Source organism: Helicoverpa zea, chromosome 9 (assembly GCF_022581195.2).
Source record: "Helicoverpa zea isolate HzStark_Cry1AcR chromosome 9, ilHelZeax1.1, whole genome shotgun sequence".
NCBI classification, from domain to species: domain Eukaryota; kingdom Metazoa; phylum Arthropoda; class Insecta; order Lepidoptera; family Noctuidae; genus Helicoverpa; species Helicoverpa zea.
This window is the reverse complement of record NC_061460.1, coordinates 6240794-6260723: the sequence shown is the minus strand read 5'-3', so window position 1 is coordinate 6260723 and position 19930 is coordinate 6240794.

Sequence of the window (19930 nt, the reverse complement as noted above, 5' to 3'; positions counted from 1 at the left end):
ATATTTATGAATTTTATTTCATAACGGAGAAAACATATTCATGAGTTTACCATATTACTTTGTAAGAGTTCTATTCAAAAATACCTGAAAACTTGCAACGTAGGTAAGCAGCCTTTTGTCAACAATAGGGTCTGTTTTACGATCTTGCTTTTCCGACTTAGCAAGCGCTTACCGTCTAGCCGTGTTCACGAATACTAAAAAGCTTAATAGAAAACAAACGCATAATACGAACGTAAAACGGATTCAATTTTCATTAAATTTAAGTACAAAGATGGCAAAAGTTCCAATGCAGGTGCATTTCAAACGGAATTTGTGGAATTCGCAAAGTGAATTGAAAAGCAGTGGTAATTGGTCAGCACTGTGTGCTAGCGAAAACGGAATCGATGCACACCATCCCACCGGGCCGCACGGGGCCTCTCCGGGCCGCACCGGGCCGCAGCGGGCCCCGCCGTACCATGTGACAGAAACTCAATTAGCAGTGAAATACACGCTCTTTAACATACGAAATCAAACGTTGGGTATTTGCTTTCTACAGGGTACAAACGGCTCAAACAAAACACTGTTGGTAATTTTGTTTGTCAGTTAAAATTGATTATTTCGCTCTGTCTTTGTAATCTTTGTGATCTAATCACATTTCCATGGATATCGTTGTTGACATTTATTGAACAGTTTTTCTTTTTTTTAACTATGTATTCTAGTTAACCGTTTAGAGGAATGTCAACTTAAATAAACAAAGGCAGTGAAATAACAAAATGACAATAAAGAGGTACCGACTGACAGCTGAGGCTATTGTTTATAATGACATCAACGAACAGTAATCTGAATTGAGTCAATTAACTGCAATTTATCGGGCTCGTTAAAGTTCAATTATATCGTAGTACATAAGTACAAACTCCAGTAAGTAGATGCAGTTCTTTCCCAGAGATTTCTGCCGTATCATAGTGCATGCACGAGGCTCCTTTATTTGTCAAAGGTTTTTTGATTACTATGCATGGTTTCGTAGAAGTTATGTGTAGGTACATTTTTGTACAGTTTATAATATGGCATCACTATGGCATAGGTATTCACAGCAAGTTATGAATGTTATGAACTTGTTTGGTTCCTAAAAATAATCAAAATGTTTTATAATTTCTATCTAAACTATTTCGGGTGATTAAGGTTAATACCTAAACGTAAGTATTAATTTCGGGTTTACCAATTAGTAATATTTAAAAGAATCCACTTTAAAATGAGCAACCCAGAAAACCCGCAATAAACACGTGAGTGGAAACCTTACACCCATTACCATTAGTCACTTTTCAAACCAAACTTTAATATTATGTCATCTAGTTAGATAAATTATTCAGCTTTAGCGGTAATTTATAACTCTCTTCAGTCACTAAAGCCGGGATAAGTCTTAAGGTATTAAAATGCGGCAGAACTTCATTGTTCAGTTTTAAGGGACAACAGAACAGCCAGCCAATTTAATTTAGACACTAAACACCCTGGATACGATCCAAAAACTCTATTACGAAACGTAGATAGTATTATTTTAAGAAATTAGTCTACCGTAATCATGAATGTCTGGAAATTAAAATTGGAATAAGAATAGCTGTTTGAATACGATTCGTTTTTGTTTGAAAATCTTTTATGTGTAAAATTAGAAGCCTTTAGGAATCCCCAGTTGTTTGCTCTTTCGACTTTTTCTTCGGCTGTGTATTAGAGGGTGTGTATTAGGGAGAGGCTTTTTATAACTTTTTTCTTATCTTTTTATCGGGAGGCTAACTTAGTAGTGAGACTTTGATGTTAGTAACAAAGACGACTAAGTTTAAAGGTCAAGAGAAAATAACACTTATTTTGGTGCCAAATATATAAGAAAGTAGGTACGCACTTACATAACTTCTTAATATCCCCAGCTTCTTACCTCAGTATGAGGTTTCTGCAGTATTTTCCCCAGGTATGCATGTCTGAAATCCATCATCATAAGGTGTAAAGTTTCCTCTTCAAGACTCGAGTAGCTCTCAGCTATTTCTGTGGAAGTAGTTTGTAAGTAAAGACCTAATAACTAGAAAGACTGGAAGCACACATTGTTTATGAGAATACATATTCTGTCTGTTTTATGATTTGCTGAGAAATACTTAGGTACTAGACGTTTGCTGCGGGATTGTTCGTAAGAGTTACCGCAGCCCTGGTACATAAAATTCTTATAGGTTTCTTCGTCTTCGTCGTTAGATTATTAACAGAACAATTTCTCTAAAAACATTTATATCGAGAACCTTCTCTATATTTAGAAGTTGGTTATAAATATGCATGTAAAACTGTCATATTTTAAACTAAACAGCAGTAAACAGGGTCTTAACACGGGGTATTCATCCCCTAATGGGCTACAGTGACGAACGTCCGGCTTTACTAACTACGGGCGCTTGCATCTACTTTACTCGGTCACATGTGTGCTTCCATGTCACTCTTAAAAGATTGAGTAATTGCTAGCGGAATGTGTAGGTGTGAGAATATGTTAGGGGGAATTGATGTCGTTTATCTCATAAGGTAATGAGGAATTACGACTTTCTATTTAAAAGTTTAAGTTAGGTACACAATTTGTTTTTACATGATACACAACAAACCGTGTTGAATTTTAGATGACCTTGAATTAAATTATACTGCTATACTTCGGCCGTTCAGAGAATGCGTTCCTGACACCTATCAGTTAGTCACGACTAGTGATGGGCACAACATAACACTGAGTTCGTTACCGTTCCTTCAAAATGAACCGCCGCATTATTTTAAGATTATTTTCGTTTTAAATTGGCGGAATCATTTGTTTTATATTTTAGTTATTTAAGTGGAAACCAAAAAAAGGTAATATTCATATAATAAAATTGTTTTATTTATTCTTTGTTACAAGTACATTGAATTGAATGTGCGAACAGAATATTAATCAGACTCCGATTTGCTTGAGGAGGTGGTGTCTTCATCATCATCTTCGCCTACATGTATAATTATATTATTATCAATAACAGAATCAATCCTGATATCTCGGTCTAACAAAAGCCGGGTAATCAAATAAAAACAGATCGAAAACACTTGAAAAACGTGGTCTATGCGCACGAAACGACAACGGACGACTGTTTTAGCGTCACAAAATGGCGGCCCATAACGCCATTTGGGGTTACCATTTTTAATCTAAGTATAAAAATGCGGTTTGGTCATAGTTTTATTTTTATATTTCATAAACGTTATAATTAAGTCTTATAGTCCATTATTTTCCAATTCTTAAAAAGAAAATCAAAACGTATTATTTTATATTATAACTGTATAAGAACAGATTACGATACTTGCCTGTTATTTTTAGCACAGCACTACAAAATATAAACCGCTGACATAACCTTGTAATAGCGCAGTATAGATTTAGAAAAATATTGTTTACCAAGTTATTTGACACTCAGTTTGGCACAAAATTATAACATTCATTGATTATTGATATAATAATGTTGTTTTAATGCTCCTCAATTGTTAAAACGGTAAACAACCAGCAAAAATATTTTTATCGTAACTGCAACGCCATTGCAAAGTTACGTCGTCAGTTCAATCGCGACGTGTCAGGAACGCATTCTCTGAATGGCCGAACTATAGTTAGCATCATTATCTATTGAATAAATAAATTATAGTATCAGGCGTTACTTTGCGTAAATCCATGACATAAAATGTTGGGAACAATATGTAGCGTTAATTCTGCAAGAAAAATATATCTTTATAGTTTAAACAAACTAATCATCAACCTTTTTTTGCAATATCCCACATTTTAAAGTTACCAAAGTATCAAACTTATCCCCAACTGAAAACTTATCCCAACTTCACAAAACAGTTACTAACTGACAACACAAGTGACACATTAACGCACAGGTACACATAGCCACTGCAACCGCAGCTTGGCACCCCACAATTATTTTTCCAAGACGTCGGGACTTTGACGCCTCTCAACAAATATCTGGTTTCAATTTTCTCTCAATTAACTTCAGGTTATGTTGAATTCGTCAAGTGGCACTTAGCTGTAATGGGTCTATGTGGTGAGGGGCCCTCGGGACCCCGTATTTACGGAATATCGGAAGGGTTGCTTGTCCTATTGTATCGAGAGTCACGGTCAAACCGTTCGGCGGGTTTTCTGAACTTTTGTCAATAGTGAAAGGTTATTGTTGTGTTCGTTTGGGATGTAATTATTTGTTTGTTATATTTAAGAGGTTTACATTCTGAAAAAAATACAGAGGTTACTGCTACTTTCATAATCAAAAGTTTTAAAACGTTAGAAAAAATATGTAACATCAACATTGTATGTCATGGATTATTTTTTAATTAGTCATCCTACTATGTATGGGTAGATATCCTGTAAGAATGCTAATCTTTTAGTATACCTTACCTGTAGAGTTTGAGTAGGTATTCATATACACACTCGCACGTGTGAAAACAGGGTGTCATTTCAAAACAAAACTGAACCCTCTTAACCCCTTTCACAAACAATGTGAACTAAGCTTAAAATTATTATACTTATACTGGTGCAGATCTTTTAAGCTTGTTTTCGCCTCTAATCCGATTGACATGACTCTGGTCTCCCTGTCCTCACTTACGTCCTAATGGACAAAGTATATAAAACAAACTTTAGATGGGGACCTTTTTGTCCGGGAATAGTCGGGTGCAAACTCAGTTCTGCACACTAATAAACACAGCAAGTAAGGTTTATTTAAAGATGGCTGCTATGGATGAATGTGGCTTATGGAAAAAGGAATGTAATTTAGGTCAGTGAGCTTGCAGATTTTATGAACAATATGGATTGAAAATTGTGGTGAGATTTTCGGTGGAAATCACGTTGCTCGCTAGCTTTTCACGTAACATTTCTTTACAGTTCGTAACCTTTCAAGAATGTACTTTACTCAAATGAAGCGAAGTTTAGGTAGAGTCGGTAGCAAAAAGCGTAATAAAAATAATGCAATATTTACGTCAAAATAGAAAGCAAAAGTCAATAAATGACGTACATCGCCCCCAGTGCACGTGTCGAAACATCGATCATGGCTCTTAGACGACAACTGGGGTGCTCACCCTACGCCAAACATTTTCTATTATACCGCATGACTCCGTTACGTTACGTGAATAGTGTTCTTGATATTGATATTTAAAATAGTTTGGAGACGTAGATACGACGGAGATATGACAACGGCATAATTTTACTACGTTTCATCCTTATAGGTATGAGTTTTTACCCGACTGCTAAGAAAGGTACTCTAATCATTCCAAAATATCTAATATGCTCAACGTATTCATGTTTACACTTCAGCCGGAATACTATGGGCATCCACTTATTTTTTTTTGTATGGTAGGGGTTGAACTTACTTGGCTTTTAGCTAGAATCTATTATAATAATCACTTTATTCACCTACCCCTGGTGGCGCCATTAATTCCTCCCTAACCTAATACTTCACGTAACCCCACCACCTCAACATGATAATCTTAAAAAAAGGAGATGGCCAAATTTTCATAGTAAAAAAACCCAGAATCGACAGCAACGAAATGGGTACCAATGGGTTCATTATGATAGACCTTTGATGGTGCCAAAAATTCTAGCCTGAAATCCATGGGGTATAGGAGCTATATCATATTTTCGCAAACATAGGTTATGTTGAATTTATGTTGATTTTAGAGATTATTTACATAAAGGACCATAAAAATAAACTATATTAACATTATACATGCCAATAGTAATATCAACATAGTTACAGAGTTTGCCTGGTTATTAAAAGATCTTGAGTTTGACCCCCACCCATTGCACTATTCACATGAACCACTCCAGATACGATTAAGTACCGACCTTACCTACTTGAAGAGGTTTCCCTATTATATGTAGGTAACATTCTGAACTGGCAAAGGTAAATAAAAAAAAAATATTTTTTTTTTTTTTTTTTTTTTTAGCTTTTTAGTCACTATTCGCATTAGTGAAAAGTTCTTCTCAATACGAATAATATAAGCCCAAACACGAGGTAGTTGATATTTACCATTGCCGAGTTCCCTTAACCTTCTCTCTTCTCCATCATCAGGTCAGCTCTAAACCTTCACTCTTGTATAATGCTAACAGACACACACCTGAGTGTAAAGTTTTTACCCTATGCACAACTTCTAATGAACAGCAATCAGAAAAGTTAAGCTTTTTATGTACTAAAATCGTCATCGAAAAAACCTTGTAAAAAGAGAACCCCATGGTTTTTAGATGATATGAAATACTTTTTGGAATCTACACATTATACTGAATCCAACCATACATACGAAGTTTCTGTCGACTCTGGGTTTTTTTTTGGCCATCTCCTTTCATTAACACCAGACGGGGTTTATGACACTCGATTGATTTAACCATAATCTGCGCCAGAAAATTACCTCGTACATTTTGTCATTGGCCCCCAGCCAAAGGGTTATAATTTAGTTATGGGCGTACATCGTTAATCACTGTGGTCAAACAACGCTCACCGTAGCTTGGATGGATGACCGTTTAAATGCGCATGATGGCTACTAGATTTTCTTGTTGTATGCTGTGGCACGCTCGCTGTTAATTAGTGTGGGTGCGCCTTTATTTGTTTGTCTATGGTAGGAAATGACGTTTCAAATGTACCTATGTCTTTTTTATTTATTTTGTTATGCAATTATTTATCTGTAGTGACTATAAAAACATTAAACATCATAATTAAAAAAAAAATAGGTGAAATTAGTAATACAGAGTATGATTAACCATTAAAAAAAACCGTAACCAACCTCCTTCGGAGATGTGATTTGGAGCGTTCTGTGGTATAGTCATCATCCTCCGAGCCTTTTCCCAAACTATGTTGGGGTCGGCTTCCAGTCTAACCGGATTCAGCTGAGTACCAGTGCTTTACAAGAAGCGACTGCCTATCTGACCTCCTCAACCCAGTTACCCGGGCAACCCGATACCCCTTGATTAGACTGGTGTCAGACTTACTGGCTTCTGACTACCCGTAACGACTGCCAAGGATGTTCAATGACAGTCGGGACCTACAGTTTAACGTGCCATCCGAAACACAGTCATTGGTGTCTAAGGTATATTTAGAAAGTACATACAAACTTAGAAAAGTTGCATTGGTACTTGCCTGACCTGGAATCGAACCCGCGCCCTCTTACTCGAGAGGTTGGTTCTTTGCCCACTAGGCCACCACTACTTCCGTTCTGTGTATAGTACGTATAGTTATTTATAAATATACGTAGTAAGTACCTGAAAAAGCGTATTTAAAGTTTCTTACTGAAAAAATGTGTACTTTCATCATAGTAAATTGAAGCTATGGCTAAGGAAAAATAACCACCCAGTAATACTTTCTATGATAAAACTCTTTTCATTCCTCTGTCTTTATCTGGCATTTCTTTGTATTCTTAGACTCTGAATGAAAAGTTTATTTCAGGCTCTGATAAAATAATTATGTCAGTTGCTGTAGGAAAAGCTGCCTATGCCTAGGAAGAAAAAAAAAGAAAACGTTATACTAAGAAATTAAATTTCGGAAAGGGCGTCCGACTGATAAAAATTGCTCGTCGAGGGATTTTTCTCTTAGGTTTTCGTAATTAGTTAGAAACTCGTTAGTCATATTACTTCCGTTTCCTTAGTATTTAAATTAGAAAAGTTGCTAAGATTACGAAAAAAATTATGAAAAATTATGTTGTTCCACGTACTACCATACATTTTAACGTATTTTTTTAAAATGAGATCAATTAATGAATGAACTGCTTTATGCAAAAAACAAAAGAAGCTGGCAACAACATTCCAATGTTCCAATTTGAAAAATGATTTCAAAATTCGAACCGACGATAAACCTGTCACTTGGAATTCCAAATCCAATTCAAAAATCGTAGCAGCCAATCCCCCGGTGATTTAATTCACATATCACCTGAAAGTCTAAGCTGCTTAATTTTGCGAATAGGGATGAACTTTGCTAGTTCAGTTTTAGCATTTTGTGAGGCTGTCGCATCCGTCAGTATAGTAAGCCGATTTGTCTTAATTCGGAAACAGGCAGATATTCATTTCCCTCGGTAAACTCTATTTTGTAACGTGTTTGAGTGATTGCCGGTTTTGGGGCACAGTTTTGGTGGTGGATTTCTGTCGACTAAAAGATTTGGAGAAAATTAGTTGGGTTGAGTACTTACCTATAAGGTTGTTTAGTAGTATAGGTATGATATTTGACACATTGATTGATGCCAGTGGGCACTCCCAACAAAATATTTATGAAAATATGAAATCAGAAGGAACGACGACAAAAAATTGTATAAACATTTTTTGCTTTGTCATGATCAGGTAAATGACAAAATAAGCCTAGAAAACATGATGAACTTATAAAAACCCTGTAAACTAATAGAACCCAAAATTTTTATCGAACTTCAAAATTATGCTAGCACAGACGTTCTGATTTGTGAACGTGAATGTTTTAATGAAATCAAATGGGGATCCTTTTATGCGCATATTTATGGTTCGCATTTAAAATATAAATTCGGTTGTGTAGCAGCTGTAGGCCGCGTCGACGACATATTGCGTCCGTGTGATACGAGCAAAAAACCCAAACTGCGCAAAAAGTAACTTTTATTTCCACTGTTTCACTTCATAATACGTATTTTGTTGGACGAAGTTAAATGTTGCCGCTTAAACTTCCAGTGTTTACAGGATAGTGGGGTGAGTAATGGCTGGCTATTTTTAGGAGACTTTATTGTTCGCTCGTTGAATTAGACTTTTCAACATATTAAAAGCTGCTCTGCTGCCCTGCTTGCTTCTTTTGTAACACAACCCTTAATAGGTTTAACGAATCCTCCTTTTGTATCCTGTTTGTATGGGCTTCTCTGACCAGAGTGCACCTGATAAACATTTATGTATAGGGTTTATATAGGTACGTTAAGAATGAAAAAGGTCTCTTGGGATTTCTTCTGAATAATATAACGGTGACCAACTTCAACGCCCATTTAGGTGAGATTTAGCAAACTTTCGGAGTACATTACCCAACAGTTACCCCGTAACTCATATTAATAACACCATTTAACATTAATACCCACTTTAACTTGACTATTTTTTAAATAAATCCCTTTGTCGAGACCTCGTTTTCACACGTCATAAAGCGCGGGGTCGTAATTTTGAAACACTCGCTACGTCTGGGCCTGAAAGGCCTCTTCCACCGTGACTCCGTTGCACCTAACAATTTTCCCCTGCTTTCTCGTTTCGAGGGCGTTTGACGACTTGCATATAACAATGATCTTTTGACTGGCGCTAGAGCCAGCCAGGTGCGAACTTCAAAACTATGCGACTTTTTAAAGTGCCCGTTTACAGCTGGAGAAAATTAGACGACGAAATAATAGAGAGGCGGCGGGAACACCGCGCGTCAGTTCCTTTTTCCGCGCGTTTATTTTTCTGTCTTTAGAATAAACTCCGGGCTTTTATATTGCAAAAAATATTCATATTGTAGGCGGAAACAGCGTGAAATGAACGAGTTCGCGACAAAATCTCAGTCAAAGTACGTTTTTATTAAGTTCTTTATTAGATTCGCGTTAGATAAAGAAGAGAATACAATTATTATTTTTTTCTGTTATTATTTTATCTTATTACGTGTTGAACGGAGGATAAGCGTATCGTACGATTATATTATTGTATGAAATAAGTGCAATTTTAAGTTATAATTAAGTTAGCAGCAGTAGCCTTTTGATATCTCAGCTAAATTAATTAAGTTCCTATTCCAAACCATGAACAATCTTTATTGTAAAGAACTTTGAAACAATAAATATAAATTGAAATTTTGCCAAAATATAAGTACCGTAAATATTTTGTTTATTGCCACAACAATCCGCTCCACTTGCACTCTCTTCAGTAAATAAAGGAGATTACATTCTTCTTGCGGTTATAAAATGGGTATAATAAAACATTATGCGTCCCTACCGCCGTTATTTGTGGCTGCACTCCACCAGGGCGCGGCAATAAGGCAAGAACACACCAGCGGTGTCGCAATAATGTTGCTCAGAGTTACGATGTGACAGATACTTTACGCCTGTGGTTATTTCGGAGACGCTATCGCACAATGCGGCTTGTTAGGTCGATATCTCGGATACTCGGATACGCGGATACAGCGAGTGTGTACGCGACCTTACTGCAAGGGGAGTAAATGAACTCGGTCTGTACTCGGGCTATGATATTTGCAAATCTTTAATATTAAATGCACAGTTAGGGGAGCCGGCACTTGTTATCTGTGGCCAGCAGCCTAGTAATAATGTTTGCTGAGTCATCAGGTTAGTTATTTTATTGGTCTTACATGCATTAATGCTAATTGTTTCAAACCATCATAAATAGTATCTCCCTGAGCAGGTATGATTTAGGTACCAACTTCGTATGCATGTTGTGCGTAGATAACTATGATGGAAATAAATTATGGAGTCTGGAAAATTGTCTTTCTCTTTTTGTAAATCCAAGCCAGTTATTATTCGATATAAACGCTCAAAGTAAACAAACACATTGTTTAAAATGTGTCAAATGCTGTGCCATTACTTAATCCTTTAAAATAAATAATAGGACACAATAATGAGCGTAAAATTTACGCTAACAACCTGAACATAATCATTAAGTTGTTACATTCTCATCAGCGATTTGTTTATACAAATTGAAAGACGAGTCATATATAATTTTACGAGGCTCCCATCCTTAAGCTTACGCACACACTGAAGACTAAACAGTCGGCCCATTGGTATTCTTCTTCTTCTTTCTGCCCTTTTCCCAAGTTATTTGGGGTTGGCGCAATATGTATTTTTCTTTCATACCTCTCTGTCAGACGTCATACTTACATCCACTTGCTTCTTATACATGCTCTCTTTCAGCCATTGTGAATTCAATTAAAATTTTTAGTCGGTTTTTTTTACCTGATCGTTGTTACGTGTGTACTTCCATTCATCTTCATACTGATGAGCCCAAATCATCTATCGGCCGACTAAAAGTTTGAAGTGTGTTCTTTAGGTGACGTGATGAAATTAAAGAAAAAGCAGTAATTACGCAGACGCGTCGTTATCCGAAGTTTCCAGGTTTACGAGCAGCGGTCTGCCGCAATCAAAACGTTTCCTACTAAAGCTTACATTGATGTTTATTTCGTAGAAATGGCACCTTTTGAAAATCGGAAGTACTTTTTCTCAATTGACTCGGCACTGCTTTCTGAAAAATCTTGCCTCGCTTGAAGTGCTTGAACTGTCATTGTATTAAGGATTTGCTGAGTTAATAGCCTATTGCTCCTAGAAGTTTAGAAGTCTAAGCATGTGAAAAAATAACAACCTACTAACTAATTTTTAAAAGAAAATAATTGTTATGAATCTAGGCAGTGGACGTCTTTGGTCTGGAACGATGACGCCGACCCACTGAGTAGGTATCTACTACTAACTACTCGTAATCTACTCGTGAGTTAATATAATAACCTAAATATTAAGTTATTATATCCCTACATCTAATGTATCGTCGTGATTCAGTGATCAGTCCTTTTATTACCGAAAGTGAAAATTTCGAACAAAAACAAAGCAACAACAAAAATAAAAACGTATCGGCATCCCATTTATAAGTAAAAGCTTATCGCATACTTTCGACTCTCATGAGCGTATAAATGCCGTACCGTGGCGCCGTAAAAGCCATTAACACGGTTTTTATTTCGATGTATTTATCGGCAAACACTCACATTACTTATAACCCTACAAATGATATTACACAGCTATTAACACTCGACTTTTCGTTTCCCGGAAAATTGCGCTAGAAATATTTTTGAAGTGGAATTGAAAATTCTTGGAGCGATTTATTCAGTGTAGGAGTTAGATGTTAATGTACCTGTCTTCAATGTACCAGTTTATTTCTTTATTTTATTAGGTACAGTGAGTAAGACTAAGACAATCAGTATAGCTAAGACAACATACAGTACTTACATAAATCTGAAGTCTAGTTATTCCTACACAGCATTCACAGTTTAATAAAACTTCATTAAAGACAGTAAAGTATAGAATAATACCGAAATGGAGGAAAGAATTAAGAAAAAAGATTCACTCTTACGATATGTATTTTTCTACGTCCATGATAGACGTGTATGACTTTACTGGATGTCCGTAGCATCCATAGGTAGGTAAGTAAAGTACGGTGCATGCGTTGAGTTAAGGTAATCATGTGAAGGTGCGACAGGCTCCTGTCTAGCGTGCTAATTAAGCCGCTACAACTTAATTGCTACTATAAGGGGACCCGAGTTTGGCTAGTAAATATTAAATATTTACATCAAAAATCCACACGAAGAATTTCGATTGCTAAGAGATATTTTCCCTAGAGTAAACTGGTTCAGTAATAAAGAAAAACTATTGTAAAGTAAATCTATAAATAACTATTTCTTCCAGAAGTTATATATCTTCGTTGGAGGCGTTTTCGCTAGTAAGTTTAGATGGATGGGTCCATTCCAAAGTACACGCGTAATTGTAAGTTGAGGAAAGTCATGGCGGCCGAAAGGGTGACTTACTGTTAAAGTAATTGAAACTACCAAGTTTCCTCTATTTGCGGTAACAGATTTGTAATAGATATAATTAATATAGCTGTATGTATGTATTAATATAGTGTATAGCTGTGTGTATATGTAAAGTTATTGTATTGTGATCACTTTCTACAACTTACGAACAACATCGGCGACGTATTCTTACAAAAGAGTGCAGTTCAGAGTCAGTGAAAAACAAGTAAGTAGTTTCAATTTGTTTGTTGCAACGATAACCCTCTGTATAAACGGAAAAAACTTTAATCCACATAAAACTAGTCATGAATAATTCATTCCGATAAGTAATAATTGGCAATAATAATAGGTATTTAATCAATATGAGCCTGAACTGTAGTAAAAGGTTCACAATAATTGAGGAGCGACCGATCTCTGACTATTTGCAGATCTCTCATTAATATTTGCTTGAAATTAAAACTTTCAACTGTTAATTTCTGAGAATTTCTTTTGTTATAATGGAATACATACATTTAATTTACAAAAACTGTAATCATGCAATGAAATTTATAATGAAATCTTTATCTGTTAATAGTGTTACAGGAAAAAAGTCAGCACCTTCATAACCCATTAATAACTCCCCTTTAACTTAGGTTGACTTTGACGTTGACGAAAACAATCTTTAGAATTCTTCCCTCAAGAAGCAGAAAATTCATCTACGTACGTCCTACTAGGACCATAACATCCCCATAACATTCAGGTGTAATACCATAAAATATAATTAAGCAATGTCCTAAATTAAATGTCAACAGACCAACAGAGAGTAAGGGTCAACAGTACAACCATGTATGTCTATATAACAGGACTGTTTTGGAAGTGTTAAAGGGTCCTGCTGCTGCTACTAGAAGTCCTGACGAGATTTATGCCCTGACCCTTGCAATAAACAACGCCCCGGAGACCTAATGTTTAGTGGGAATATCACAAATCTTAAGACACATGCGTCTAAGATTGTTCCGCAAACTGTACTTGGCTTAACTTATTGCAACCATCACGGCTATTAATTTAAATGAGCTGTGTACGTTTATGAGTGTTTTAGTGCGAGGAGAATCGATTTTAAACAAAGACGTCCTTTTGAAGATGAAAGCATTTGTTAAGTTAATTTGTTAAGTATTCAAATTCATGGATGCATGCGTAATGCTTAGAAATTAGGAACATGAAACAAGTTTGAAGAGACTTTGTGCAACAGTGGGTTCTGAGCTATAGTAAGGAAAGTTTATGGAACCTTAGTTTTATTTATTTTATTTAAGCTTAAATAGCGTTTAAATTTTGATTAATTCTTTACTCCATTATCATTGTAAAAGGCATAAACGTTAACTTTATATATTCAAATCACTACAAGAACCCAGACTAAGGTTGATACCTACCAAACTTTTGATATTTCAAATGATAAATAGAGAGCGTCAAATCTCATTTCTGAATACCATTTCATATAAACAGTTTCAGTATATTTCAGGATTTACAGCCGCCATACACATTCAAATATCATTAGTTTTCACGGAGTACGTGACACTGAACATTTGTTTCCAATCCTCTCGAGGATTTTACTGACATTTACATTGTATATTTTTACATAAAGCTGGTTCCACATTATCGTGGCGGGAACTTCGACTTGCTGTGCATTTATCACTGAAGACAAATTCGCTAAAAACTAAGGATTTTGGGCAGTAAGGAATAATCTTAGTAATAGACTACCTACTAACTAATAATTTTGAATTAGATGCCAAGTTTGATTTTCTGATTATTTATTTAAATATAGATTAGGCACAACAAACGCTTAAATGTTCCTTAATGGACAGTATAAATACTTGCTAAAACTATTGAGCACAACATAACTAAGTGTAGCCCAACATTTACTGCAAATTACATGCGACATTCCGTCAAACTTCTCTAATGACAGCATACACGAGACCAAGAACTTCAATATGAGATTTAATTAAGTCACACGCGATATCAGGAGCAGTGTAGACAAACCATTACACAAGCCATCACGACAAAGTTGGCGTCGGCTGGTGGGCGTGAAATCGCAAAGTTAGCCCCATCTGCCTCATCGAGATCCTTAACTATTCGCTACCATAGTACCGAATAGTTGTACCTCTAGTACCGCGTGCTCGCGTCACTAGTTACTCTCATAACTTGAGTACCTAGTGACGCGAATCACGCGAAGTACGCGCTACGTTGCACATCAGGTATTGAATAGCACGTGCTTAGTTATATGAAGGCAATTAGTTATTTGTTTGCCGTAATATGGGACTGGAATTTGAGAGATATTCAAGTCATTTTGCTTATTAAGGACCGAGGAATGTTGAAATATGTACTGTGGGTGGATTTTTTGTATTTTAATTAGGTAGATATTTTTAACCCAATATTTTGCCAAGTTTTTAAGGCTTCAGTTTATAGCCGATTTGGTTCATGGTCATGTGTGAGAAATTCTTGAAAATTTGAATAAATTAGATTCAGTGTACCTACTTACCTAGCTGTTTACTTTCTGTTCAACTTATATGAAAAAGTTATAAATATAACGTACACAAATCAGTAACCCCAAAAGCCACATTGCAGGTATATAATATCTGTTTCTTAAATTATATTTTTAATATGTAGAGAGTACCTACAGAAAACCTGTGGAACAGAATTTCCCTCGCGATAAATCGCTTCTCGCGGTCAGCTTTAGGTTTAATAGCCGGGTGAGGGTAACACGAACTATGCAGCTGTAGAGCTACCTCAGCTATGGAGCTTCAATCTACTTCGAGGTTTACCTGTACCTCGTAACTTGCAAATTCCCTAACAATATATCAGAGAATATTCTCAATTAAGAGTCCAAAAGTTATGTTTTGAAGTATTTGAGCGTCCATTATCACTCAATAAATTCCCGAAAACAAATGCGTAACGCTTTCATTAAAATACGGGATTACGCGTAGTACCTTAATAAGGTCTAACTCAACATAAACAAAAGGCTAACGGGTCGTAGTAATTCAGCTCAGCTTACAGCTAAGCAGTTAATTTTCCGTCTAAAGCTAGTGGCAACTTTATTGTCTCGGGGGATAATATTTCCAGTTGCATTTGCTCAAAAGCGGAGGATCGTTTACAAGTCAGCGCCGGACGGAGCAAGTCGGCGCGGGCGACGCAACCGGCGTAACGAGCAGATTGACTCCCGACTTCCGCGAGTTTAATCTTCAGGGAAAATACGCGAGTCGCCCCTTTAACTTCTAACGTCTCAGAGCTGTGTACGCTATTTGAATACGGCTAACGCAATTTGACGGGTTCGTTTTGTTTTATTCGATTGGAAATGTCGAGCTTTTCTTTTGTTTTTATTTGCGAATGGGGGAGTAAAAGTGTTGGCGGCATATCTTGTTAGTTGTAAGAGCTTCAATTGTGATTTCTTTATTCTGGGTATCTTTCTGGTTTAAGTACCAATCGGTATTTTTTACATAAGCTAGTTTCACATCACACCCATCTTGAGGAAGATACCTGCATACCTGCTGAATATCCTACTGTTAATTTCTTTGGCACAGTTCGGTTCAACCATAGTAATTAATAATAAGATCTTTTATAATAATAATAATAATATCTGAGGCGGATGACCCCGCAGGGCATCTGAGGCGGATGACGGCGAGTAGCGACCCCGCGGGGCTATATATCCGAGTGCTCCAGGGAGAGTATACTGTCCCCCATCTCCGGCCTGCCGGAGTGAAGCATGACGGGGGATAGGTCTCCCGCCTCTTGGCTTGCCTTCACCGGCCGGTCAGAGTGGAGTCGCTAGAGTAGGGTTAGCAGCCCGCTCGGAGGGTAGGTGCCTCGTGGTAAGTGGCGAGTGGGCCGGTGATGCTGGACCCACAGGGAGCGCGTGATCTGCGTTTAAAGTCCGCCGAGGTATCCTCACCCTTCAGCCGCTCATGTACCTGTTGCCCCCTTGTTGCGATTTAGCGACTGATTCCCGGGGGCCCAGTAAGTGAGTTGGCGAGTCTCCACCTGCCATTTTAACATGTATTTAATACATTGTCATCGGCAGGTGCCATAGTTCCCGTAGTTTTCCCATTCCTAGTCCATTAGCATCCCATCACAATAGCCCAAGTAGTTTTCATCCATAGTTAGCAATAGTTAAGCACATGACCGGGGATTGTCCTTGGGTACATTTCTATAGTGTATACAGGGATAATCGTCGGTTTTGTGTCACCATTTCATTAAAGTTGTCTCAAAAGGGCTTCAGCGTGTTGGCTTCGGCCCCACGTTCGCCTCCCAAAAATCCGGGACTCTGTAGTCCCGAGGTCTGGAAGAGACATACATTTATAATAATAATAATATAATAAGATCTTTATTTATACAAAAACCTTTTACATTGCTTAGAACTAGGATACAGAACATGGTTAACTAAAGGTAACACGGAATTGGTAAACCCAGACTCCTAAACTAGGTGATCCTGTGACTTAGGAGTCTGTGTTCTGCTGTCGCTGTTATACAATCAACCTTTTTTTTGTGTTCAAACATTACCAAAAATAGTCATTGACAATGCAGGGTACAAAATATAGATTTTAAAATTAACATAAGGAAAATTGGGGGTAGTCTTTTGGTGTATAGTAATTCATAACTTTAGTTATACATTCTCATTTAAAGCATGAGTAGGAAAACTTTATAAAATAAGCTTGAATATAGTGTTAATAATTTCGAATATCTAAATAAACATCATGTCAGATCTTTTTAGCCCACCTTTTACTAAGCAACCCTAAAAATTCAGATAGGTATGAATAAAACGGACAAGTTGTCAACAGAACATTCACACATACGTGTCATTTTGTCTTCAAATAATTTCATTCGTCGCACTGAGCATGAATATATTCAACTAGCTTCTGGATAATTTCCCCTGTGATTCGCTACATCGTTAAGTTCTATTCACGTAAAGTGGCAACCTATTGAAAAACTGTTCAAATCAGAACGTATTTACACTTAAAAAGCAGACGATGAGCGGTGAGAAAAACTGTTAGGAGACTATTTTGTTGATACAACCCCCCGCTCTATTATATATAATTGACATCGAAATTGACTTGAATTTAGGCAATTCTAAATTCAAATCTGACATTTGATAAAAAAGTGTAAAGGCTCGAGCAGACCGGATGCGTATGCGTAACCACGCGCGTAGTTACGGCGTAACCATGAGTTGTAATGTATGGAAATGTATGAGACAGGCCACACCGCTTGCGTAACGACGCGCGTGTCTACGTTACGCAAGCGGTGTGGCCTGTCTCATACATTTCCATACATTACAACTCATGGTTACGCCGTAACTACGCGCGTGACTACGCGCGTGGTTACGCATACGCATCCGGTCTGCTCGAGCCTTAAACACTGTTTGACAAAAAACAGCAAGCGACGAAAATATTTACAATTCACCGTACTAATAAATAATGACATAAACATGTAAATACAGACAGCGTTTAAAATGTGTGTATTCATATCCCAAAGCGATATCGGTGGGATGACGAAGGGAGCACACATTTCATTCATGTATCAATTTGTGGTTTCCCGGAATATTGACAGAACGTCAAAAGCTACGAAAAAAGCGGTCGCTCTCAAAAGAAACCAGAAAAAAAATGTTTCTTTGATAAATTATGTACCTTCTGTTCCTTGGTAGTTAGGAATTGGGAAGCAAATCGCATCGCATAAATTTTCACTAAATTCTGAATTTATCAAAGACGTACGAAATTCGATGTCAAAGAGTTGTTGAATGGTATCGCCGAAGGGCCGTGGAGGGTTAGAATTTCGCAGTTCGCTTGGAATCCCTGTGATGTCGCATAGCCGTGTGCCACTAAAACTATCATCTAGAATTCTATTAAGAAATTCTTACTGTCTACGGGGAGCCGCAATAGAAAACCGACAAGCAATTTTAGAGGCTCTATGGATTGTCAAGGGTACAGTTTGCCATTACCTTGAAGCATTTTAGTAATAAGCAGGTAAATAAACGAGTTACCTTTACCTATGAAAATTGAATTGAAATTACTGCATAACACAATATCAATAACACAATTATGGCTCTAACATACGTGTGAATCATAAAGATGAATATGGGTGCAATGTTTCATGAAACGAAATAAGAACAGAATTCAGTCATTAAAATACATTATACAAACGTGAAGATCACCCACGTCGCTTTCCAACGTGTGTTTAAATGAAAACTATTAAATTATATTTATAAAAACATCACCACAAGCGGGATAGATTACGCTGAGGCTAAAATGATACTTTTTTCCCGACCACGTACAATATTAAAAATATTTCACTCTAACACACAAGCAAGAACCGTTAATTTTATTTCTTTTGAAAGTCATAAGGCAGGAAATAGTGAGTGTTCGAGGAAATTAGCTGCGTTGGCTACGTAGCAAATCTGTTTAGTACATAATTTCCTTTAGTACCTCGCCGAGAGCTTCCTCTATAAATACGATTTCCTCCCTGTATTTATTGTTTTGTGTACTTCAGAACTCGTGTGTTATGTCAATGTGTTCTTTGGTACATACTATGTTCAGTCTTTTATTTTTTAACAGGATTTTTCTGGTCTAAATGAAAGTCGCAATCGTAAAAGTTTTGTATAATAAAAAATGATTTAAAACGCTCGGGAGCAATTAATCCGGGTCAGTTAATTTAATATCTTCGAAACTTTGAATATTAATTTAGTGAAACTGTTAAATTAAATGTGAAATTAGTTGCCTTTGAGTACTTAAATACTTTATTATCTGTCTACTCTTTTCACTATCACATTTTTAAATGTAATTTGGAAACTAAGAAGTTTTGACCAAACAGTGTAACTATTGACCAGCTGACCAACAACTATGTTCATTGTAGCGAAATTATTCTCCAAGCGGTTCCTAACTCAGTACAGAGCAAATCCATTTACCATAAGTATTAATATTCACAAGTTGAGCTATTGGTTCATTAGTGCATTTCGCACGTCCCTTGCTGCACCGGCCGTGCCGAGGGCAATTCCTCTAATTAGATAACGAATTAACGTCTTCAGAGCGAAACGTTGTTTGTTTTCCTCATCACGAGTGCCTTTGCACAGCGTTTGGGAAGCATTTTGAAAGCTGATCCTGCGCTGTTGATGGCTTCGCTTTAATTACGAAGTGTGTACTAACACTCGGAGCTGTGACGCTAAGATGTTTTGTGGACAGTGTACGTTTCTTTTAATTAGAAGCTTGTGTAATTATGTCGTGGAAATGGAGATTGCGTTAACGTCTACATGGTAGATACATGGCTAATGTTTGTTTGATTACTAGATGGGTTTTGCACAGGAATAGAACGCATTTGCAACTCTTTCTGAAGTTGTATGTGATAGTTGCTTTTAATTATTAGCTTGTGTAAATTAGCCCCTTGTCCAAATACAGAAAGGAGGTTACTCTGTAATTTCA